General features: G+C 40.3%; 2 long non-coding RNA genes and 1 other non-coding gene across 3 annotated transcripts in view; 1 reads left to right on the forward strand and 2 right to left on the reverse strand.

Moving 5' to 3' along the window:
* LOC140640546 (uncharacterized) overlaps window positions 1-26,185 on the reverse strand; it is a 41,773-nt gene that overhangs the window by 13,116 nt on the left and 2,472 nt on the right. The gene's annotated exons all lie outside the window — the stretch shown is intronic.
* LOC140640547 (uncharacterized) overlaps window positions 1-26,185 on the forward strand; it is a 34,174-nt gene that overhangs the window by 4,673 nt on the left and 3,316 nt on the right. The window lies entirely within an intron of this gene.
* LOC140640795 (U1 spliceosomal RNA) lies at window positions 19,711-19,871 on the reverse strand. Its single transcript, XR_012037427.1, has one exon. It is a non-coding gene; the product is annotated as a U1 spliceosomal RNA (small nuclear RNA).

The raw sequence follows: 26,185 nt of genomic DNA on the forward strand, positions 1-26,185 counted from the left end.
GGGTGGGAGTCACAAAACAACTTCCAAACTGGAGACGTGTGGCTTAGGACAGCAGTGGCTCCTCTTACGGTTTCTCCCGGTTGTTCTTGGCGGGAGCTGGGTGGGGGCCACTGTCCTGGGTGGCGATGACAGCTTAATTGCACGTCGGTTTATCTTGTGACCTTCATGCCCGTGACAGGTCATGCCCTTTCCTGTGCATCGCGACCCCGTGGCCCAGGCGATTTCCATCCGCATCCCCCGCAGTCTGACTGCGCCACGTGGAGCGCGGTCCTGCAGGGCGCTGAGCGGAGTCGGCCATCTGGAAGGGGCCGGCGGCCCGTTTTCGGCTTCCTCTCAGGTTCCTGTACCGCTCCCCCCTTTTATGAGGATATGCCTCTTCCCAAAACTAAAGGGGAGAAGGTGCGCGCCCTCACAGCCCCCCACCCCTCCACCCCCACCCCCAGTCCGAGGTCGTTGAGGCCAGGCCAGCAGGGTCCCTGCCAGCTGAGCACCTGCACTCCCGCCATGGGCGGGGTCTGCACCCACGACACTTGCATCCTGGAAGCAGTGTGTGTGGACGATCGGGTCCATCGGTGTTTCAAGTCCAAGAAAAAGGTGTTTTCCCAACACTGAATCCTAAATAGAGACCTTTACGTGGCTTCCAGTGTCCTCAGGTCCACGCAAATGGCCTTCACCAGGGCTGCCCCACTCTGCACAGCAGTGCCCACGGGCAGCGGCACGTCTTTTATGTCTTTTCCAGTAGACTGTGGTTTTTAGAAGACAAAACAGAGCACCCCCCCCCCAGCCCCGTGACCCACACAGGGTGTCCCTGTGACCGAAACCTTCTGTTACGGTGGGGCTGCTGCCACAATGAATGAACCGCTCCCGATGCACTAACTACAAGTCATACTTCATCCCGATTCCCTAGGCGCCCCCTGCCTTCCCCGGCCCCAGGCTCCCGTGTCACCAGAAATGTTCCAGTCTGCCTCTGGTTCCTGGCACCTCGATCCTAAAACCCGCGTAATTTCTTGGGTGGTAAGGGAGCGAGGGAAACACAGCCCATCAGTCTTACCTGAGGTGACTCTGGGGTCACTAGAGAGCTAGCTGGGCTGGGGGCTGGGGGCCCGAGGAACCAAGTGTCACCTCCAGCCTCTGACTTCTGAGAGGTGAGAGGGAATGGAGGTTGAGTCAGTCACCAAAGTCCAGTGATTTAATCGATCATGCCCACATGTTGGAACCTCTAAGAAAACCCTGACTAATGGGTTCAGAGAGTTTCCTGGTTCGTGAACATGTCCATATGCCAAGGGGGTGACACGCCCCAAACTCCACGGGGACAGAAGCTGCCGCCCTTGGGGCCCACCTGCATCTGGTCCTCGGTACCTCTTTATCTGGCTGTCCGCCTGTGCCCTTTACGATAGCCTTTATCATAAACCAGTAAATGCAAGCAACTTGTTTCTCTGAATCCTGAGAACTGTTTTAGCCAACGATCAGACCCAAGGACATAGTCACGGGAATCCTTGACTTGTATCGGGTCAGAAGTGTGGGTGGCCCAGACTTGTGACTGGGGTCTGGGACTTGAACCCTCGACCTTTGGGGTCTGTGCAGAGTCTGGGTTGTTAGCGTCAGATTGGACTAAAGGGTAGGACACCCTTCGGAGCCTGCAGAGAACTGTGTAATTGGTTGGTGTGGAAAACCCTGCGCATCTGGTGCCGAAAGTGTTCTGTGTACGTAAAAAACCATCCTGGCCATGGAGAGGTTGATCTCAGACTCCTCTTGGTTCTGATGACCTCGACAATCTTGAGGATTACCGGCCAGGTATTTTGTCAGGTTTTTCCAGATTCTGCTGGGATTCGATGTCTTTCTCACAGTTGACTGGTGCTGTGGGTCTGGGAGGCAGTCACAGAGGTTGTCTCATCTCGTCCAGAGAGCACACAAGCAACATGACATGTCACCATGGGCATTGGCCTTGGTCACCAGGCTGGGGTGTGTTTGTTGGGTTTCTCCCCTGGAAGGTGACTCTTTCCCTCCCCATCTACAGTGTCCTCCGGAAGGGGGTCGCTCTGTGAAGCCCACACCTAAGGACGGGGCCGTCCCTCGAAGGGGGGAATCCTCCTTCAAAGGGGAAACATCTACATAATTATTTGGAATTCTTCTGCGCGGAGATTTGTCTCTTCTCTCCCATTTAGTTATTCAGTCATTTAAATAGGTTCAGACTCATGGATACTTATTTTATTGTTTGGAATATAACCCATTACCATTTATTTTGCTGCTCACATTCCTCCAGCTTGGGCCCCTGGGTCCCTCGTCACAGAGCATGCCCTCGTCAAGGCAGAGTTGTCTGTTTGAGCCTCCCTTCCTACAGGCTCATCCTGTGTGATTCTTGCCCTGGTCCTAGGGATCAGCCATTTCTGCAAGGAGCCCTGGTTCTTTTCACTGGAGAACAGCGGTGCTAGAAGCCAAGCGCTGGGCACTGGGTGTGCTTATCGCTCCTGGGATGGCATTGCTTCTAAGCCCCTCGGCCAACGGAAATATTGCACAACTGGGTGTGCTAATGTGCATGGCTACTTCCCTATAAATAATTCCGTATGTAGTCATTTGTATCCATGTTACGCTAAACATGAGTTCAGGCTGACATTTCTACGTCCGATCTACACCACATGGGTCATTCCTCCCGTGGCTTCTGTCTAAATTCCCACACCAGCAGTGAGAAGTCTGACTCCTGTTTGCCTGCCGACGACTTACGGCCTGTCTGCCTGTCGTCTTGCAGATTCCACTCATTTCCAAAGTTACTTAGGCCAGTGCTTTCTCTCCCATTCTCCTTCAATGAGGTTTTTTCACACATTGTACACAGCTAAATTCTCTCATCACAGCGTGTATCTGTTCCTGGGAGACTTGAGACCTAAATCATTGGTTTTTAACTGGTGTACATTAAGGGTCTCTCTGGACTGTAAAATTCTATGGGTTTTGACAAATGCATGATGTCGTATACCCATAGTTACAGGATCCTACAGAGTGGTTTGACCTCCTGTGCTCCATCTACTAACCCTTCCCTCCCCCCAAGCACCTGGCAGGCATTGACCTTTTTAGTGACCATAGTTTTCACTTTTCCAGAATGTCGTATGGTTGGAATCATAGAGTCTGCAGCCTTTCCAGACTGGTTTCTCTCACTTAGGGATAGGCAGTCAAGGTTCCTCTGTATCTTTTCATGACTTGATAGCTCATTTCTTTTCATTGCTGAATAATATTCCATTGTCTGGAATTTATCTGTTCACCGACTGAAGGAAACCTTAATTGCCTCCAGTTTGGGGTGATGATGACGAAAACTGCCATAAACATTCAGGTGCAGGTTTGTGTGGACATACGTTTTCATATCAGTTGGATAAATACTGAGGAGTGCAATTGTTGGCTTGCATTGTAACATTATGTTTAGCTTGCAAGAAAGCACAGAACCGTCTTCCAAAGTGCCTGCACCATTTCGCATTCCCACCGGGAGTAAATGAGCGTTCTTGTTGCACCACATCCTTGCCAGCACTCAGTGTTGCCAGTTTCTTTTTTTATTTTAGCCGTTCTAATGGATGTGTAGCGGTATCTCATTGTTTTAATTTGCAATTCCATAATAAGAAATGGATCCGCTTTTTTTTGCCATCTGCATATATTCCTTGGTGAGCTGCCTGTTTAGCTCTTTTGCCCATTTTTAATTGGGATATTTGCTTGCTGGTTGCTGAGTAAGATTTCTGTATATTTTTGGACAGATTTGAGAGGCTGACTAAACAAATGGACAGGCCATATATGCCAACAGGACTCTGGCCCACAACCCGCAGCTGCCATTGTCCACAGTAGCCAGCCTGCTGCAAGCTGCGCTGGCAGGAAGTCAGACCATCATCGCCAGCAACAATCCAAGAGACCAAACTAATCCCTATAGCAATCAACCCAAAATAGCCTGGACTTTAGTTATAAATGACACATCCTTAATTTTTGTTCCCACTTTCAACTTACGACCAATCAGAGAAAGCCAAATATGCTCCCCTAAGCAACCACATGGGACGCCCACTCCCAGAGCCCAGCTTCCCAGCTTCGGTCAGCGTCTGCCTGAGTGTGCTTTCTCACAATAAACTCTTTCCACTCCTCTGCCTGCCTTTGAGTCTCAGGCAAACACGAGCAATGGTGGCCAACTCCCTTGCTACAGCAAACTTTGAACAAATAGGCTTTGCCTCTTCTCATTTGGTTTGTCATTTACTTCCACAAAGTGCTTTATGGGTTATGTGCTTTGCAAAGCTTTCTTAGTCTTCAGCTTGTCTGTTGGTTCTCTTCACTGTGTCTTTCACAGGGCATAAGCTCTGGATTTTAATGAAGTCCAATTTATGTTTTCTTTCATGGACCATGTTTCTGGTGTTTTATCTAAAAGGTCATCCCAAGTTCACTCACTCTCCTATATCCTCTTCTAGGATTTTTTAAATATTACATTTTATATTTAGGTCTATGACCCATTTTGAGCTAATTTTTGTAAAGGATGTAAGATCTGTGTCTAGATTCCATTTTTTGGGGGGGAGATCATGTGAATGTCCTATAGTTCTACCACCATTTGTTGAAAAGACTATCCTTTTTCCATTGTACTACACTTGTGTCCCTCTGACAGATCAGCCAGTTATACTTCTGTGAGTCCATTTCTGAGATCTGTAGTCTGTTCCATTGACACATTTTACATATTGCTGTATTTCATTGCCTAATATTTTCTTGAGGATATCTGCATCTATGTTCATGAGAATTATTGGTTTATAGTTCCCTTTCCTTGCTCTATTTTTATCTGGTATTGGCATTAGGGTCATGTTGGCCCCATAGAATGAATTAGGAAGTATTCCTTCCCCCTGTTTCCACTTTCTGGGAAGAGAATTGTAGAAAATTGGTACCATTTCTTCCTTAAATGTTTGGTAGTTTCACCAGTCAAGCTACCTGGACTTGCTGCTTTTTTTTCCCCAGAAGGTTATCAATCATGGATTCAGCTTCTTTAACAGACATAAGCCTATTCAGATGATCTATACTCCTTGTGTGGATTTGGGTAGTTTGTGTCCTTTAAGGAATTGGTCCATTTCATTTAAGTTATCAAATTTGTGAGCATGGAGTCATCCACAGTATCCTTTTATTATCCTTTAATCCCCATGAGATTAGAACTGAGATCAGTCTGGCTCTGCAATCCTTAGAACTGAGACCCACCTGAGACTACCTTTCAAAGTTTGGCATGGGTTATCGGATATGCTCTGAACTTGCCTTGTTATTGAGTTTATTTCTGTCTATAGCCTCCCCATTTTGAATTAGCTTCAGTATAAGGTCAGATTCGAATCTTCCCTTCAGTTTCATCCAGATCAAGGTGCTGTACTGCCATCCCAGTGGATCTGCTTTGAACCGGAACCATCCTCAGGATTGGGGACGGCAGCAAGGAGCATGGAGATTGTGTCAATGAGGTGCTGGGGCTTGTCTGTGCCCCAACTAAGCCTGAAGGGGCCTCAAAGGAGGCTGTTCTACTTTAGTAGAGTCACTGGTAAATGATGTGGGGGTAGAAGACTAGGAGAGCACACAGCCCTCCTGATGGGGAGTGACTAAGCTTGTAGCAGTGACTCTCAAACTTGTCTGCATATTGGAGCTTAAGAAAAGTACTGATGTCCAGGCTTTGTGCCAGAGACTCTCACTCAGTTGGTTTGGGGTGCAGCCCACGCTCAAATACCTTGGATAAAGGTCCAAGCACAGGCACTGACTACATCTTGGAACATTTCACCCATATATGGCACCAAATAATGGAAAGGATGGAAGGAAAGGATGTGTTGGGGCCCCTTGGGTGGTCACACCTTAGGAAGCCAAAGGGCTTCATTTGCCATGTGACAATGCTGACTTCTTCACCTGTGAAGTCATATGCTGTCACTAGGAGAGACTGGGAGAGCCTGGTGTAGAACGATCCAACCCTGTGAGGTCACTGATATAAGTTGTAACACGCTAAAGAGAGCAAAACAAGCCTGATGGCTCCCCCTCAGCCTTAGGAACAGTTACGCCCTCAAAATTCTCACTAGAAATTAAAGAAAGCCTCTGCCTGAGGGCCCTGCATGAGAAAGGAGTCCTTGGATGTCACTGCTGTCAATCTGCTTGGGTGTTAAAGAAACATCGCCTGCAGGAAGGGGAAGCTACGGTTGTTTGCACAGGGCTTGACTGCGGAGGCACCTGGTTTTGCCTTTTCCTGCCTGGAGTCCATGGTCTGGCTTCAATCCCAGGTAAATGTCAGAAGGAACCCAGAGCAAGCTCTAGACTGACTAAATGCAGCCAAACAGACAAACACTACTAAGAGATTAAGAGAAATGAACAGAATGCATGGGTTTGTCTGACTGAAAACCCTAGCAGCAGTGACTTCAGGCAGAGCTGAATCAAGGTGCTCCATGATTTGCCATCAGTCTGCCTCCACTTTTGCTTCCTGCTGTCCTCTGTGTTGGCCACCTCCTCTCAGGCTTTCCATTAATGGTAGCAAATGGTTTCTGCCATAACCAGACTCAAGTCTGCCCAGCTTGCAGCCCCAAGGGAAAGGAATGTATAAACTGCTTCTTGCTTTCCAGTGGCCACTTGCCCTTCTCCCATTGGAATGGAATTTTGAGCAAAGCCCACAGACCCAGTGACCTCTTCACTACCTACCTAGGTCTGCTGGAATCCTCTATGAGATCCTCGAGGTCTACTTACTATACCTCTCCGCCCTGCTGTCTGCCCAGGGAGGTTGCCCTTAATCAACAATAGCCACAGATTCCCTTGCTCTCTCTATTCTAAAAGCCTCTGGCTAATGAAAAACTCCAGCAGGAAACGGTGGCCACATTATTTATTCCTCCAGCTTCTTCGTGTCAGCATTGCCGCAAGCTGGCCATGTCACTTCTCCAGAGTTCACATTTCCTTTCACTGCAGCCCCTCTGCACCTGCCTTTCCCTGTTCTGCTCCCTCCTCTCACCCTTCAGACAGGAATGGTAACAGTCCTCGCTTGTTACCAGCTTGGGGTACAGCTCTATTGCTTGAGGGTTTCTATATCCCACCCATAATTAGAATGTGCTCTCTGGATCCTTCCCAAATGCTGACAGATGCACTAGATTTGATGCAGGAAAAAGCTCTAGCCAGTTGGATATGCATAGAAACGATGTGAGAAACTTCCAGGTCACACCCTGAAAGGAAGAGGTGTGCATCCTACCACCATTGTCTCACCCTCTTCACGGTCTGGTGCAAAGCAGATTAGGTGAAAAGCCATCCTGGACACGTGGACAAGAGCAATATCCTAGGGATGGTGGAGCAAAAATATAGTAAGAGCTAGGATTCCTGCATGCTCCATAGAGCAGAGCTGCCAAAGTCAGACAAAACTACTGTTGGGGTATTTCAACCATGGTGATTTAGAGCCTCTGTCTTTGAAGCTGAACCCATGTTCCAACCACACAGTGACCCTCTCTTTCTCAATAATTCCTGTCAATGTTCCCGAATTGTCTCTCTGTCCTTGAGCCACATCTCCAACTACAATCCAATCATTATTGCCAGGGAAATGGAATATTCTAACTGGCCAGGCTTGAATCCATCCCTGGAACTGGAGCTCTGATACTAGAAGGATGGCAGATTTGTGTTGGGGGAGCAAAAGTAACTATTCCTTATAGTTGTGACCAGAGCCACACTAAGCAATTCCTATGTACCTATATCCATGGTCTCATCCTTGCAGTACTTTATTAGCTCTTGTGATTCTGGGGGCCAACTGGGTTTAGTTGGGCTACTCTTCCTTGGGTCTCTTGCAGTAGAGGATAAAGGAAGCTGGGGCAATGTGCAGGCTCACCTGGCTGGCCATCCAAAAGGGCAACAGTTGAAGCTGACTGTTGGCTGGAAGTATAGCTGTGGCTGCTGACCAAAGTGTCCATAAACAGTGTCTTTTTTAAAGATTTTATTTATTTATTCATGAGAGACACAGAGAGAGAGAGACAGAGACACAGGCAGAGGGAGAGGCAGGCTCCGTGCAGGGAGCCCGATGTGGGACTTGATCCCAGGACTCTGGGATCATGCCATGAACCAAAAGCAGATGTTCAACAGCTGAGCCACCCAGGCGTCCCTACAAACAGTGTCTTGATATGGTTTGGGCTTCTCACAGAAAGGTGCTCCCAGTGTAGTGGCCCCACATTTCTTACATGGTAGCTGGCTTCCAAGAAGCAGGAAGAGGAAACTATCAAGCCAGTAGAGAGCTATGGGCAGAACTGCCATGGCATCACTTCTACCATATGCTTTTAGACAAAGAAGCCATAGGGCCACCTGGTTTCGAAGGCGTTCAGAAATATTTCACCTCTGTAGCAGTGGTGGCAAGTTCACACTGCAAAAGAGAATTGTAGGAAGGGAGAGATTGTGGCAGCTATCTTTAGAAAATACACCCTGGCACAGTCTGCCCTCTGGCCACAGTTCTCATGCCTCCATAGACAAAATATTCTCAGCCGTCATCCAAGACCCCAAAATCTATCCAATTACAGCATCAGCTTAAGGTCCAGGTTTAATTAAATTAGGTCCAGGTAAGCATGAGACTCCTCAAGTACAACACTCCAAATATGGTTCTTCTTTATGAAGATCTGTATGATAAAAAGGATCTGACCTCTCACAATATGAAATGAGGGCATGGAATAACTATCACCTCACTCTTAACCAAAAATGGGCCTCACAACCCTAAAATCCAGCCAAGTACTTTGTACCAGTTCCCTGATTAGGATAAGTTCTATTCCCTGAAAGTGGTTCTCTGTGGTTCTGGTTTTACTCTTTGAGCTCTAACCTCTATTCCTAGAATCAGTCCTCATTTTCCATAATAAATGGCCCACAGTTTCAGCTGAGTAGTTTCCTCAGCCTGCTTTCTGCCTTAGGAAGTTGAGGGCTCAAAGGCTTCTTTTGGTTTTAAATTCCCTTTTAGCCCACACTGACATAATTTCTTTATAAACTGTGGATTCCTGTGTATCAACTTATAATCTCTTGAGACAGGCTTCTCTCTACCTTGGGTAGAGACCCAGGGTATATCATCCTTAGGACTCTTTAAAACCCTATTTATAAAAAATAAAAAATTAAAAAAAAAACTACTTATAGGAGAGAGTCTACAAAAGAGTTTCTCAACTGAAGGTGATTTTGCTACTGCCTGAAGAACATGTGAATGTCTGGAGACATTTTTGGTTTTCACAAGTGGTGAGGGGCTGTCATGTAGTGAGCAGAGAGCTGAAATGATACTAAACATCCAACAATGCACAGAAAAGCTTCCTATGAAAGGAATTATCCATCCCCAAATGTCAGTAAAACCAAGGTCAAGAAACACTGGCCTAAAAAAAAAAGAAAAGAAAAAGAAACACTGGCCTATAGGAATTGCCCTAAAATATTTCTAAATCCTCAGGTAAGCATCTTACAGTCACATGTTTGTCTTCGTGTGATCAGGATCACTAGAAGACATACAGTCTTAAAAATTCCTCCCAAGAGGAAACAAGAAGTGTAGAGTGGGTGCATTCATAGAAAAGATCTGATAAAGCCTCAAAATCCCTAGCCAGGCTGACTGGTGAAGACATCTCTTTCCCAAAGCCAGTCAGCAAAGACTGGAAGAGGTGACTACTTCTTCAGATATGAAGACAGCAACACAAGATTTCAAAAAATATGAAAAAAATAAAGAAAACATGACATCATGAAAAGAGCAAGTAAGCTTATTTTTTCAGTGACTTACCTCCCAAAAATAGAGATCTATGAGTTACCTGACAAAAAATTCAAAACAATGGTTTTAAGGAATCCTAGTGAGATGCAAAAGAACACAGATCAGCAACTCAAAGAAATCAGGAAAACAGAACATGAACAAAATGAGAACAGAGAAATATAAATTCTAAAAGAGAACCAAAAAAATGTGATGGTTGGGGGGGAGGTGAGATAGGGGATGAGATGAGGGAGTGTACTTGTGATGAGCACCAAGTATTGTATGGAAATGTTAAATCCACTATATTTTACACCTACACTAATATTACACTATATGTTAATTAACTGGCATCTAAATAAGAACTTTAAAAAATAAAGACTATTTAAAACCACCCCCCCCCAAAAAAAAAAAACAAATTCTGGAGCCAAAGAAAACAATGAAGTGAAACATGCAACCAAGAGCATCAAAAGCAAACTGGATCTAAGCAGAAGAAAGAATCTGTGGACTCAAAGATAGGTCATATGAAATCATCCATTCAGAGAAGAAAAAAGAATGAAGAGTGAAGAAAACCTATGAGAATTATGGGGCATCATCAGATGAATAATATACATATGAGAATCCCAGAGGAAGTAGAAAGGGGAAGAAAGCTTATTTAAAGAAATAATGGCTAAAAACTTTCTAGCCTAAAAAAAAAAAAAATAAAAATAAAAAAATAAAAAAAATAAAAACTTTCTAAATTTGGGAAGAAATATGGACTTCTAAGTGCATGAAGGTCATAGGTTCCCAAACAACCCAAGAGGGATTGGTCAAGATACATTAAGGGAAAAAAAATACTGTCAAAAAAAATCAAAGACAATGAATTTCAAAAACAGTAAGAGGAAAGAAATTCATTACATACCCCCCTTAGACTATCAGTGGATTTATTAGTGGAAACCTTGCAGACCAGAAGAGTGGGGTGAGATATTAAAAGTGCTGAAAGGAAAAAACTACCATCCAAGAATAATTTACCCAGCAAAGCTATCCTTCAGAAATGGAGAGATAAAGAGTTTTCTGGATAAACAAAAGCTGAGGAGGTTCCTCACCACTAGACCTGCCCTGTAAGAAATGCTAAAGGGAGTTCTTCAAGACAAAATGGAAGGACACTAACTAGTAACATGAAAACATATGAAAGTATAAAACTCACTGGTGAAGGTAAGTATATAGTCAAATTTAGAATACTCTAGACTGTCACAATGATGTTAAATCAGTTAACTCTAGTAGAAAGGGTTAAATGAAAAATATATTAAAAAAACAGACATGGGGGATGCCTGGATGACTCAGTGGTTGAGTGTCTGTGGCTCAGGTCATGATCTTGGAGTCCTGGGATCAAGTCCCACATCAGGCTCCCCTGAGGGAGCCTGCTTCTCCCTCTGCCTGTGTCTCTGCCTCTCTCTGTGTGTCTCTCATGAATAAATAAATAAAATCTTTAAAACAAAAAAACATAGGTAGCATAATTTGTTAATGGATACACAATGTAAAAAGATACAAATTGTGACATCGAAAATATAAAATGTAGTGGGGAGTATAAATGTAGAGTTTTTGTATGTGATTGCAGTTATACTGTTAACAGTTTAAAATAGCCTGTTATATTTCATGTAGGTGTCATGGTAACCACAAAGCAAAAATCTAATGTAGATATACAAAAGGTAGAGAAATGAATCAAAAGTGCCACTGCAGAAAATTGTCAAATCATGAAGGAAAATAGTAAGGAAGAAAGGAACTACAAAATGACCAGGAAAGAAAAAAAAGAACAAGGACAATTACAAGTCCTTACCTGCTATCAATAATTATTTTCAGTGTAAATGATTTAAATTCTCCAATCAACAATCAAAAGATGCAGAGTAGTTGAATTGATTTGTTGTAAAAACCCAACTATATGCTTCCCATAAAGGACTCAATTCAGGTTCAAGGACACACAGAGGCTCAAAGTGAAGGGATGGGAAAAGATATTCCACACAACTGAGAACCAAATGAGAGCAGAGGTAGTTTTAGACAAAACAGACTTTAAGTCAGAAACTGGAACAAGAGACAAAGTCATTATATAATGATTAAGAGTTCAATTCGTCAAATGGTTCTGTTGTGAATACATTTGCACGTAATATTGAAGTGCCTGAGTACATTAAGCAAATAGCAGATCTGAAGGGAGAAATAAATAGCAATGTAATAGTAGGGAATGTCAGTACCCCACTTTCAATAATAGATAGCTCATCCAGACAGAAAAGGCTTTGGACTTGAACTACACTTTCGACCAAATGGACCTAACAGACATGGGATTTCATCCAACAGCAGCAGAATACACATCCTTCTCAGGGGTACACTTAACATTCCCCCAGGATAGACCATGTGTTAGGTCACGAAACAAGTCTTACTTAACAAAGTTAAGAAGATTGAAAGTGCATTGATTATCTTTTCTGACCATGTTTGTATGAAACCAGAAATCAATCACAAGAATAAAGGTAGACAATTTGCAAATATGTGGAACCTACAGAACCTGTGAAATGGAAGAAAATATTTGCTAACCACATAACTGGTAGGGAGTTAATATCTAAAATATATAATAAAGTCATACAACTCAGGAGAAAAAAATAATCCACTTTTAAAATGAGCAAATAATCGAAATAGACAATTTTCCAAGGACATGCAAATGGCCAACATGAAAAGGTGCTCAATATCGCTAATCATCAAAGAAATGCATGCAAATAAAACCCATAACGAGATACCACTCATGGTTGGGGACACTATGGGAAACGGTATGAAGATTCTCCAAAAAATTCAAAACGGAGCTACTCTATGATCCAGTAATCCCCTTCTGAGGATATATCTGAAGGAAATGAAATCAGTATCTCTAAGAGACATCTGCACTGCCATGTTGATTGCCACGTTATTTCTGATAGCCAAGATGTGGAAACAACCCAAGTGTCTGTCAACAGATGAGTGGATAAAGAAAATATTATACACAGTGTAATATTACTCAGCAATTAAAAAGAGAGTGAAATCTTTTTAAATCCATTTGTGATAATACGGATAACCCTAAAGGACATTATGCTAAGTGCAATGAGCCAGAAAAAGAAAGAGAAATACTATGTGATCTCACTCATATGTGGAATCTAAACACACACAAAAAAAGACAGAGAAGCTCATAGAAACAAAGTAGAATGGTGGCTGCCAGAGGTTTGACGAGGAGGGGAAATGGGCAGGTGTTGGGCAAAGGGTACAAACTTCCAATTATAAGATGAATAAGTTCTGGGGAGCTAATGGACAGCACGGTGACTCTGCTAATAATGCTGCATTGTATGTTTGAAATTAGCTAAGTGAGTAGATGTTAAGTGTCCTCACCACATACACATGAAAATGGTAATTAGTGAGGTGACCGAAATGTAGTAATTATTTAACAATATATACATATATCAAATCATCACATTTGTAGACATTGAATACATACAATTTTATCAGCTCAATAACGCTAGGGAAAATAAATAAATGACCAATACTATCAAATCTACCTGCATACTCCATCCTTATTCCATCACCCTGACTGCCCTCTATCATTCCCTTGCCTTGTTTTTTAGATTTATGTATTTATTCATGAAAGAGAGAGAGGCAGAGACATAGGCAGAGCAGGCTCTCTACAGGGAGCCTGATTAGGGACTCGATCCTGGGACCCCGGGATCACAACCTGAGTCAAAGACAGATGCTCAACCACTGAGCCACCCAGGCATCCCTCCCTTGCCTTGTTGTAGAATTACCACATGTGTATCCTCAAATGCACATTGCCTTATTTTGCTTTGTTTCGAGCTCTATAAAAATTGGGCCAAGCCATGTGTATTATCCAGAAACCCTGTTTCTACCGGGCATTGTTTCTTTTTTTTTTTTTTTTTTTTCGGGCATTGTTTCTAAGACAATATTGAACTTCGCTAAATTTCATTTTTTATTGCTATATAATACTCCATTGTACTAATGCATCACAATGTATTTATCCATTCTCTTGCTTATGGGAACACGAGTTATTTCCAGATATTTGCTCTTATGCACAATACTGCTTTTAACATTCTTGGACATACCTCCTGGCACACGTATGCCAAAATGTCTCTAGGCTCTATTAACTAGGACTGGAACAGGTGAGTCATAAGTATGCATTACATTTAACTCCACAGGATATCAAATCACTTTTTTAAAGATTTTGTTTGTTTGTTTGTTTGTTTGTTTGTTTATGTATTTATTTGAGAGTGAACATGCAAGAGTGGGAGAGGGAGAAGCAGACTCCCTGTTGAGCAGGGAGTCTGATGTGGGGCTTGATCCCAGGACCTTGGGATCACGACCTGAGCTGAAGGCAGACACTTAACCGACTGAGCCACCTAGGCACCCCTCAAATCATTTTCCTTTTTTTAAAATATTTTATTTATTTATTCATGAGAGACACAGAGAAGGAGAGAGAGACATAGGCAGAGGGAGAAGCAGGCTCCCTGTGGGGAGCCCTGTGGGGAGCCCAAGATTCTGGGATCACACCCTGAGCCGAAAGCAGATGCTCAGCCACTGAGCCACCCAGGCGTCCTCTCCAATCATCTTCTAAAGTACTGCACCAACCCTGAGTCGATGGGCGCGGCAGGTCTCACATTCCTGGGTTAGGCAGTGCTCAGAAAGGATGATCACATTGGGCATAACCCCACCTGAGCTGCGGGTGACTTGGGATGAGGGTCCTGCCAGGTGGGTGGCCCTCTCTCTTGCAGCCAGTAAACACCCTTTGATGTCAAGCTTTGGCAAATCACAGTGCCTGACTTAATCACTTATCGTGAGGCATCCATTTCAAAGACAGCTATCTCCAGTAAACACATTGCCAGCCCAATGACAAGATAAAGTGCATGGCCACCTCCACAAGATGTTGGTTGATTTTGACAATGGACCATCTGGGTCCCTTGCCTTCTCTCGTCCTATGCTTCCACTTCCTGGCTGTTATGTTTTTGGGGCACTCCCACCCTCTCATTCCCTCTCCCTCCAATCCCTACCACCGACCTTGTTTTGTGGCCATGTCTGTGCTGTGTAATTTCCCAGTCTTGTACTTTAAAAGTTTTTCAAAGATTCCTGGCAGTTGTAGCTGAAGGACTTCTTGCAGCTGTTATAAGAATCACCAGGCTGGGTCCAGCCACAACAATAGTTACTAATAAGCTGAGACCTGCACAAAACAGGTAAAAGGGTAGGGAGAGTCCCAGGCCCTCCCATACCACTAAATAGGGAAGTGGAGTAGCCTGCCAGGAAGCCCCACCACCGCCTCAGCCTCCTTCCACCCCTGCCCTGGTGGACCTGACAGTCATTGGTCCACCCTCCTAGTACCCAGCCAGCTCACCACCCTTCGAAAAAGCCAGGAAATAGAAACTTTGGAGACATCTAAACTACTTGGGAAGGGTGAGTCCAGAATGCTGTCCAGCATCCGGACCACAGCTGCTCCATCTCACACTATGAGCCACAATCCCCAGCCCTTCTTCCCTGATCGCTACACCGGCATCCCCAACCTATGAGAAGCTCAAGGAGGAGCTCAAAGTGGCCATACTCGGGAGACCCCAGAGCTCAGCTCCTATGGGGACCACCATGGTCAACATCCACAGTGAGAACTCCATGCCCAACCTCATAGTCTGGTCCCTGTTCAACCTGCCTGGGCTTTGTGGCCTTCACCCATCCTATGAAATCCAGGGACTGAAAGATAGGAGGAGACACAATAGGGGCCCAGGCCTATGCCTCCACTGCCAAGTGCCTGAACATCTGAGCCCTGGTCTCGGACCTCCTTCTGATCATTACCTTCATTTTATTTTCACCACTGGTTCATGAGGGATTTTTGAAGCAATTTCAGAGATCATAAAAGGTTATGGAAGCTACTGGTAACTGTCCGTAGCCTGAGGCTGTCACTCCTTCCACTGAATTTTATGTACACATCAGTCTATAGGTGAATTCAATAAAGCACTTGTGTGTGGGAAAAAGAATAAAATAATGTATTGCATCAATATCACACTTCCAAGCAGTTTATGTATCAGTGCACTTCTCCCCCTCACAACGCTCTGTTAAACTCCTATTTTTTTCCCAATCTAATAGTCATAATAGTATCTTCTTATGATCTTAATTCATATTTTCTAGATTAATTTTTTTATGTTTATTGACCACTCATACTGCTTCTTCTATTAACTAATCTTTTGTCCATTTTCCTCTCGGTTTGTTTATTTTCTTATTGAGTTCTTTATGTAGTATCAATACTAATCCTTTGTTGCTTCTGGGTTGCTTACATCTTTTCCCAGCTCCTGACTTGTCTTTTCACTTTATGGAGTCTCTGAGAAAGAAAAGTTTATCATTTTATGTCAACATCTAATAAAATCCCTGAAAATCCTTCTCTAGGAATGTCATGCCCACTCCTAACCTTTCTATTTTCATAAAGTTTTTTAGAATTAGAACTCTGTTGAGATTTTGATTGAAATTCCAGAGATCAACATATGTCAACTGACATCCATATGTATCAAATAATTCAATTCGTGAACATGGTACATTTTCCACTAAAGTTTTTTTTTAATATCTTCCAAAAGATAAAGTTCTCTAAAACTTTTACTTATTTTACTAGACTTATCCCCATGTCTATTATGTGGGATTTTAAAATTGTGTATTTTAATTTTTTCATTGTTGGCATACAGAAACACAATTAATTTTTGTATATTGATCTTAGACCAATATATTTTATTGATCTTTTATTATTACTATCAATATATCTGTAGAGACTTTGGAATTTTTCCATGTAGACATCATGATAATGTTTTACTTCCAAACCACATAGAATTTCTTCTTGCTTTACAGCTGAGGGCCTCTACTACCAGGCTGATAGAAGAAGTGATAATAAATATCTTTTCTTATTAATGGTTTTGAAGGCAGTGCTTCTAATGTTTCACAATTAAGAATTATGTTTGCTATTAAGTGTTTGACCAATACCCTTTATCAAGTTAAGTGAGCTCCCTCTTATTTCTGGTTCACTAAGTGGATATTTTTTTTCCCTAAATAAATGTAAACATTTATTTTCTATGTCTACTGAAATGATTATATGTACTTTCCCCTTTACTGAGTTAGGATGAGTGAATTCAATTTATAGATATTCTAATGTTACACTATCCTATATCCTTGGGATAAAGCCTGGTTGTGATATATTTGTTTAGGAATTTTTGTGTTTTTGTTCTTAAGACGAGCTTGAAACTTTCCTTTCTTGTACCTTTGTTTGCTTGTGAGATCAAGGTTATTACTGTCCCACAGAATAAGTTTCATAAGTAGTCTCTAACTTTCTAATCTTTGAGAGAATTTGTGAAACATCAGAATAATCCACCCTTTTACATTTTAATAGAACTTACCTGGAAAACCAGCAGGCTAAAGTATTTTCTTCATAAGTTTTAGTCCCTGATTCAACTTTTGAATCATTATAAATGGTTCTGAATTTCTCTTTCTTCCTGAGTCAATTGTGGTAACTTAAGTTTTTCTAAAGATCCACTATTTCACCTTACATTTTTAAAGATTTTATTTATTCATGAGAGACACAGAGAGGGGCAAAGATGTAGGCAGAGGGAGGACAAGCAGGCTCCATGCAGGAGCCTGAGGCGGGACTCAATCCCAGAACTCCGGGATCATGTCCCGAGCAGAAGGCAGACGCTCAACCGCTAAGCCCCCCATGCATCCCCCAAATATTTCATCTTAGTTTTCAAATATATTGGCAAAAGCAATATTTATCATATTCTATGATAGTATCTTCTGTATATGTTATTAGGTCTCTTTTTTTATTCTTAATATTTTTTGCATTTTAGCTCTTTTTCCTTGAGACATCTGGCCAGAAATTTGTTTTATTTATATTTTAGGATACATTTGGCTTTTTTGAAATTTTCTATTGTTTTATTGTGTTCTAGTTCATTCACAGTCATATTTTTACTTTTATCTCCTTCCTTCAAATTTCTTTTTCTTTCTACTTCTTCATGTTATTTTATTCCTTGTCTTATCTAAGTTAAATACTTAAATCATTTATTTTTATACTTTATCTTTTTCTAATATAAGCATTTAAGGCTATAAATTTCTTTTTTTTTTTTTTTAGGCTATAAATTTCTTTCAAAGTATTATTTTCATGGCTTTCCACAAGTTTGCTATGTAATATTTTTATTATTTTTTGGAACAAAATATATTCAAATAAATGTGTTATAATATTTTATTTAACTCATGATATAATTAGAAGTGTGGTTATTAATTTCTTAATGAGAAATTTTAAATTTACCTTTTTGCTACTAACTTCTGGCTTAATTACATTATGGTGATGGAAAGTGATCTGTATAACCCCAGGTCTTTGAAATTTGTTGCAATCTGTTTCATAGCCTAAATGGTCAGTAATTTGCTCTGCTGCATTTTTTTATCCTTTAAATGTGCTACAAAGAAATATGTATTCTTTAATTGATGAATGCAGTGTCCATCTCTTATTGTTTGTAATCCATTGTTTCTGTTATATCAATTATATTCATTAAATCAAGCTTATAATTATGCTAGTAAGATCATACCCACACACATACACACACACTGATTTTTTTTTTTTTTTTTGGCTGACATATTCATTACTGAGAGACTTGTGTTAAAATCTTCCTCTATGATATCAGGTTTCTCTATTTTCACCTACATTTTGCTTTATACATTTTAAAGCTGTTTTATTGAGTGCATACATGTTTGAAATTATTATATCTTCCTGGCGAGCTAAGGCAACTTTTCATTACACAATAATCATTTCTATCCCAAATAATTCCTATATATTTAAGTGTGTTTTGTTTGCTATCTGTATAGGCTCTCCTGATTTCTCTAGGTTAATATTGGTTTAGTCTATTTTTATATCTTTTACTCTCATTTTAAATGTTCATAAATTTTGGATGTATCTTTTATAAAAGCATATAGCAGAATTTAGTTTTTAAAATACAATCTGTCTCTTTTAACTGACATCAGTCCCTTCATTTATTTTCACAGCTTTGTGAGGTATGATGACACTCAGTAAACTACACATATTTAAAGTGCACAATTTAACAATGTATATACCCATTAAGCCATCATCCCAATAAAGCTAATGAACAAATCCATCCCCGCCTCAAATTCTCTCATGTCTATTTATAATCACTTTCTCTCACCCTTTACTGTCCTACCATCACCACACAACCACTGATCTTTCTGTCACTTTATGGAGTAAAGTATTTGCATTTCCTAGAATTTTACACAAATGAAATCATATGATGTAGACTCTTTTATTCTGGCTTATTTTATTCAGCATAAATTATTTTGAGCCCCCATCCATATTGTTGTATTGAAAGTTCATCCCTTCTTATTGCTGAATTGTGTTCTATTGTATAGATAAAGCAAAAATCTGTTTATCCATTCACCTGTTGATGAACATTTTTGTTGTTTCCAGGTTTGGTCTATTACAAGTAAGGCTAATATGAACATAAATATATGAATGTGGATATATACTTTCTTTTCTGTAGGAATGGAATAGCTAGATTATACAGCAAGTGTATGTTTAACTTTTTAAGAAACTGCTAGGGGCAGCTGGGTGCCTCAGTAGTTTGCCTTTGACTCAGGTCATGATCCTGGGATCCTGGGGTCGAGTCCCACATCAGGCTTCCTATGGGGAGCCTGCTTCTCCCTCTGCCTATGTCTCCGCCTCCCTGTGTGTCTCTCATGAATAAATAAATAAAATATATATTTTTTAAAAAAACTGCCAAACTTTTCTAAAGTAGTTGAACTATTTTGTATTTCCACCCCACAGCCCTCACCAGTACTTGGTAAATTCAGCCTTTTCATTTTAACCTTTCTATCTATGTATAGCCCTATATCATTATGGGAACTTGTATTTCCCTAATGAATAATGATGCTCAGTGTGTTTTCATGTGCTTAGTTGCCATCTGTATAACCTATGGTGAAGAATGTGTTAAAAATCTTTACCTTATTCAAGAAAAAATTTGTTCAGACATGGGAGAGCATGAATACAGTCCACCACAACTACAAATTATGCAGTCAAGAATCTGTATTTGGGGAAATCAGAGGGTTCAACATACTCTAAGTGCAAGGGATAAGCCACGCCCTAGAAAAACCATTTTCATGATCATGTTATCACCCCTCAGTTCATTTGTAATTGGATTCTTTCTCCTCTTATTACTGAGTTTTCAGAATTCTTTACATATTCTAGATATAAGAACTTAACTCTTAGATTACTTGCAAATAGTTTTCTCCTGGTCTGTGGCTGGTCTTTTTATTAACTTAGTGTCTTTTTCAGAGCAGAAACTCTATTATTGCTATGAAATCCAATTTATTAATTTTTTCTTTTATGAATTATGCTTTCAATATCGTATCTGATAAATTTTTGCCTAACCCAAGGTCACAAAGGTTTACTCCCAGGTTTTCTTCTAAAAGGTTTAGTTTTTAAGATTTACAATTTGGTCTATGCATGTGATATGAAAAATGGATCGAAGTTCTTTCTTTGTGTGTTCAACTCTTCTGGCAGTTTTTGCTGGAATTACTCTGTAGAATTTCTTTTTGCATTTATAAAAGATTAGTTGTCCAAATATGCATAGGACTATTTCTGGACTCTGCTCTGTTCCATTGACCTACTTGTCTATCTTTTCACCAACAACACATAATTTTGCTTACTGTAGCTATATAATAATCATTGAAACGAGGCAGTGTTAATCCTCCAACTTTGTTCTTTTTTCCCCAAAGTTATTTTGCCTATTCGAAGACCTTTGTGTTTTCATATCAATTTTAGAATCAACTAGTCAGTTCCTACAAAATAGGCCCCTGGGATTTTGATTGGGATTGCAATGAATCTATAGATAATTTGAGGAGAATTAACATCGTAAAAACATCGTCTTTTGGTATAGAAATGCAGTATAGTCATTAGTTTATTTAGGCCTCATTTTGGTAAAGCTTTGCAGTTTTCATATATTTACAGGCCTTTCATATATTTTGTCATATCCATCCCTAAATAGTTCATTTCTTTAAACTGATTGCTGTTAGTACATGGGAAACAACTGATTTGTTTTTATTGATCTGCAGTTGTTCACTGTGTTAAACTCACTTTATAGTGTTTTTGGAGATTCTATTGGACTTTTTACATAGACGATCACATCTGCAAATAAAAAGTCTTATGTCTCTTTCCAATATGAAAGCCTTTTATTTCCTTGTCTTAAAGCACTTATAGAACTTCCAACCACAAGTTGAGTAAAAGTGATGAGAGTAAACATCCCAGTCTTGTTCCATCTTAGGAAAAGAGCACTCAATAGGGGTGATGTTAGCTGTATGGTTTTTTAAATGCCCTTTGTCAGATTGAGAAAGTTCTCTACTGTTCCTGGTTTTCTGAGAGCTTTTGTTACTAAAGGATGTTGGATTTTGTCACATGATTTTTCTGCATCTATTAGTTTACCATATGGGTTTATTTCTTAATATGATAAATTACATTGTTTTTCTGATTTTTTGTGTATTTTTTTTATTGAAGTTTGATTTGCCAACATATAGTATAACACCCAATTATACTTTTTTGCATCTGTATCCCTCCAAGTGTCCCCCTCAGTGCCCGTCACCCGGTCACCCCAACCCCCCACCCACCTACCCTTACACTACCCTTGTTCATTTTCCAGAGTTCGGAGTCTCTCATGTTCTGTCTCCCTCACTGATATTTCCCACTCATTTTCTCTCCTTTCCCCTATAATCTCTTTCACTACTTCTTATATTCCCCATATGAATGAAGCCATGTGATGATTGTCCTTCTCCGATTGACTCACTTCACTCAGCATAATACCCCCCAGTTCCATCAACATTGAAGCAAATGGTGGGTATTTGTCGTTTCTAAAGGCTGAGGAATATTCCATTGCATACATAGATCACAGCTTCTTTATTCATTCATCTTTCGATGGACACCGAGGCTCCTTCCACAGTTGGTCTATTGTGGACATGCACTGTTGGTGGGAATGTGAACCGGTGCAGCCACTCTGGAAAACTGTGTGGAGGTTCCTCAAAGAGTTAAAAATAGAGCTACCCGGGATCCCTGGGTGGCGCAGCGGTTTGGCGCCTGCCTTTGGCCCAGGGCGCGATCCTGGAGACCCAGGATCGAATCCCACGTCGGGCTCCCAGTGCATGGAGCCTGCTTCTCCCTCTGCCTATGTCTCTGCCTCTCTCTCTCTGTGACTATCATAAATAATAAATAAAAATAAAATAAAAATTAAAAAAAAATTAAAAAAAAATAGAGCTACCCTACGACCCAGCAATTGCACTGCTGGGGATTTACCCCAAAGATACAGATGCAGTGAAAAGCTAAGACACCTGCACCCTGATGTTTTTCTGATCTTAAGCTATCTCTGCATTTCTGACTTAAATCCCACCATCATGTCGTACTCTCTTTTAAAAATATTGTTAGCAAAAAATAATAATAATAATAAAAATTTAAAATTAAAAATTAAAAATATTGTTAGCTTCTTTTGGTTAAAATTCATTAGAATATTTGCACCTATGATAATGAAGATTATTTTTCTATGATTTTCTTTTCTTTTAATGCTTTTGATTTGAGTATCATAGTAATATTGGCTTCTTAGGAGTTGGGAAGTATTCCTTCCTTTTCAGTTTTTTGGAAAATGTTCATGTAGAATTGGCATTACTTCTTCCTTTAAATGTTTGGTAAAATTCACTACTGAAGATATCTAGGCCTGAAGCATTTTTTTTTTTTTTTTGGTGGGAAGATATTTAACTATAAATTCCATTTCTTTAATAAAGTCCTGTTCAGATACCTATGCCTTTTTGAATCAGCTCTGATAGTTTGTGACTTTTGAAGAATTTGTTCATTTTATCTAAATGGTCAAATATGGTGTGGGAAACAAAGGCAGAAGAGAAATTATTAAACTTCCCTACTACCTGCAGCCCATTGACAAGTCCTAGAAACAGGCAGAGTGACATTCCTCTAGAAACCCAGCTGCTTCAATGTTGACACTTTGCTAAGGGCAAAAAGGCAATTTTAGCCCAAACTCCCAGGATTCTGTAAGTCTACTTTAACATATAAACATTCCTTTGGAAAATTCCTTTATCTTTTAATCACTCTCCTCCACAAGATACATGTTGACAATCATCCTCTAAGCATATGACCCACTGATAAACATCTGAAGGGTCTCATGACTGAGGGTTTACTAAATAAGTGATCTTTACCAACAATACTAGCCCCCTTGGGATCCTGGAAACCTTGTTGCCAAAATACCTGGGAGGCTTATGCTATTCCTAACCCCCTCCCAACTTGAAAGTATATAATGGGGAAAAAAATGAAAAAAAAAAAAAAAAAAGAAAGTATATAATGAGGCCCTCATCATCTTCAGGGTACAGCTCTTTCTGCCCACAGATCCTGTCTGCATGTTTAATAAAACCCCCTTTTTGCACCAAAGATGTATCAAGAATTCTTTCTTGGTAAAGGGCTAGTTTCCAAGATCTATAAAGAACTTATTAAACTCAACACCAAAGAAACAAACAATCCAATCATGAAATGGGCAAAAGACATGAGGAGAAATCTCACGGAGGAAGACATAGACATGGCCAACATGCACATGAGGAAATGCTCTGCATCACTTGCCATCAGGGAAATACAAATCAAAACCACAATGAGATACCACCTCACACCAGTGAGAATGGGGAAAATTAACAAGGCAGGAAACCACAAATGTTGGAGAGGATGCGGAGAAAAGGGAACCCTCTCACACTGTTGGTGGGAATGTGAACTGGTGCAGCCACTCTGGACAACTGTGTGGAGGTTCCTCAAAGAGTTAAAAATAGATCTGCCCTACGACCCAGCAATTGCACTGTTGGGGATTTACCCCAAAGATACAGACGCAATGAAACGCCGGGACACCTGCACCCGATGTTTATAGCAGCAATGTCCACAATAGCCAAAATGTGGAAGGAGCCTCGGTGTCCATCGGAAGATGAATGGATAAAGAAGATGTGGTCTCTGTATACAATGGAATATTCCTCAGCCATTAGAAACGACAAATACCCACCATTTGTTTCGACGTGGATGGAACTGGAGGGTATTATGCTGAGTGAAATGAGTCAATCAGAGAAGGACAAACATTATATGTTCTCATTCATTTGGGGAATATAAATAATAGTGAAAGGGAATATAAGGGAAGGGAGAAGAAATGTGTGGGAAATATCAGAAAGGTAGACAGAACCTAAAGACTCCTAACTCTGGGAAACGAACTAGGGGTGGTGGAAGGGGAGGAGGGCGGGGGGTAGGGGTGAATGGGTGACGGGCACTGAGGGGGGCACTTGACGGGATGAGCACTGGGTGTTATTCTGTATGTTGGCAAATTGAACACCTATAAAAAATAAATTTATTATTAAAAAATAAAGAATTCTTTCTTGGCCACTGGCTTCAAACTCTACCATCTTCCCTACATCAAAATATATGAGCAAAAAGTTGTTTCTAATTTGCCATAATTATCCTTTTAATATTTGTAAGTGATTTATGTGATGCCATCTTTCTCACTCCTAATATTTGGTGCACACTGCTTTAGTAGTGTGCAACAAATTCTGATATGTTGTGTTTTCATTTTGGTTAAATTAAAATACTTAATAATTTCTTTTTTAATTTCTTCTTTGATCCATGGGTTATTCATAAGTGTGTTATATTTAGTTATATATTTGTGGATTTTCCAGATTTCCTTTTGTTACTGATTTCTGAATTAAATCCATTGTAGTCAGAGAAAACACTTTGCATAATTTGAATCCTTTTAAGTTATTGAGACTTGACTTACTGCTCAAAAGATGGTGTCTTAGTAAATATTCTGTGTGCACTTGATGAAAATGTACATTCTACTCATTGTGCAGAGTGTTTATAAATGTCAATTAGGTCAAATTGGATGATAGTTTACCAGTGTATTTTTGATGGTTTTTCTGTTTTCCATCAGTTATCAAGGAGGAATATAATTATAGATTTGTCTATTTCTCCTTACATTTCTACCAATACTTGTTTCATGTATTTTTAAACTTCACTGTTATGTTCATGAACATTTAGGATTGTCATATCTTCCTCATTAATCTAGACTTTTGTCATTATGAAATGGTCTTCTTTATACCTGACAATAATCATTGTTCAGAAAACTACTTTAATATAGCCACATGTTTTTTTTTTTCAACTAATGTTAGCATGGTACATCTTTTTCCCATCTATTCTAACTTATGCCTTTATATTTAACTTTTGTTTCTTATAGGCAGCATATACTTGGGTCTTGCTTTTTTATCCAATCTGAAAATCTTTGTCTTTTAATTTAGGCGTATAGACCATTTTCATTTAATGTGAATGTTGATATGATTAGGTTTTAGCCTTTCATCTTGCTATCCATTTGTCCCAACCCAATACCTAAAGGGATTTGGTGGGGAGAATATGAGATTTGAATGGATATTTAACCCAAGATGATATTAGAGTGGCAAATAAGCATATGAAAAGATTCTCAACATCACTTTTCATTATGCAAATGCAAACTAAAGCCACAATGAGATAACCCTGAAGACTTATTAGAATAGCTAAAATGGTTGTCCTCAACTAGTGCTGGCAGGGATGTGGATGAACTAGAATCCTCACACACCACTGGGGAGAGTGTGAGATAGTCCAAGCATATTGGAAAACAGCTTACAAGTTGTGTGTTTTTTAAAGATTTTATTCATTTATTTGAGACAGAGAAAGAGCACAAGCAGGGAGGGGGTCAGAGGGAGAAGGAAAAGCAACTCTTCACTGAGCAGGGAGCCCAATGCAGGTCTTGGTCCCAGGATCCTGGGATCATGACCTGAACTGCAGGCAGACGCTTAACTGACTGAGCCATCCGGGTGTCCCTAGCTTACAGTTTTTTAAACAGCTAAACATACCTACCATATGACCAGCCATTCCACTCCTAAGTACTTACCCAAGAGAAAGGAAGCCTTATGTCCATACAAGTGCCTAGCTGGAAATAACTAAAATGTTCATCAATAGGTGAAAAGATAACTTATTCCTTTATCCACACAATGGAATGCTAGTCAGCAATAAAAAGGAGTGAACTGTTGATAGATGTCACAACAAGGAGGGATCTCAAAATAATTCTTATGAGTGAAAGAAACCAGATACAAAGCATACATTTTTATGATTCCATTTGTATAAAATTAGGAACATACAAACTAATCTGCAGTGACAGAAAGCAGATCAGTGTTTTCCTGGGGAGGGAGGAGAGATGCAGGAAGAAAAACAGCATTACAAAAGGACATGAAGATAATTTGGTGATTGATTTGTTCATCTTGATTGTAATGATGGTTTCATAAACATATATATGTCAAAACTTATCAAACTATGTACACTTTAAATATGTGCAGTTGTTTGTCAATCATATCTCAATAAAGCTCTTTAAAAAATACATCTTAAACTTAGAATTTATCTCTAAG

The sequence above is a fragment of the Canis lupus genome, chromosome 9 (genome assembly GCF_048164855.1).
Source record: "Canis lupus baileyi chromosome 9, mCanLup2.hap1, whole genome shotgun sequence".
In the NCBI taxonomy this organism is placed as follows: Eukaryota; Metazoa; Chordata; class Mammalia; order Carnivora; family Canidae; genus Canis; species Canis lupus.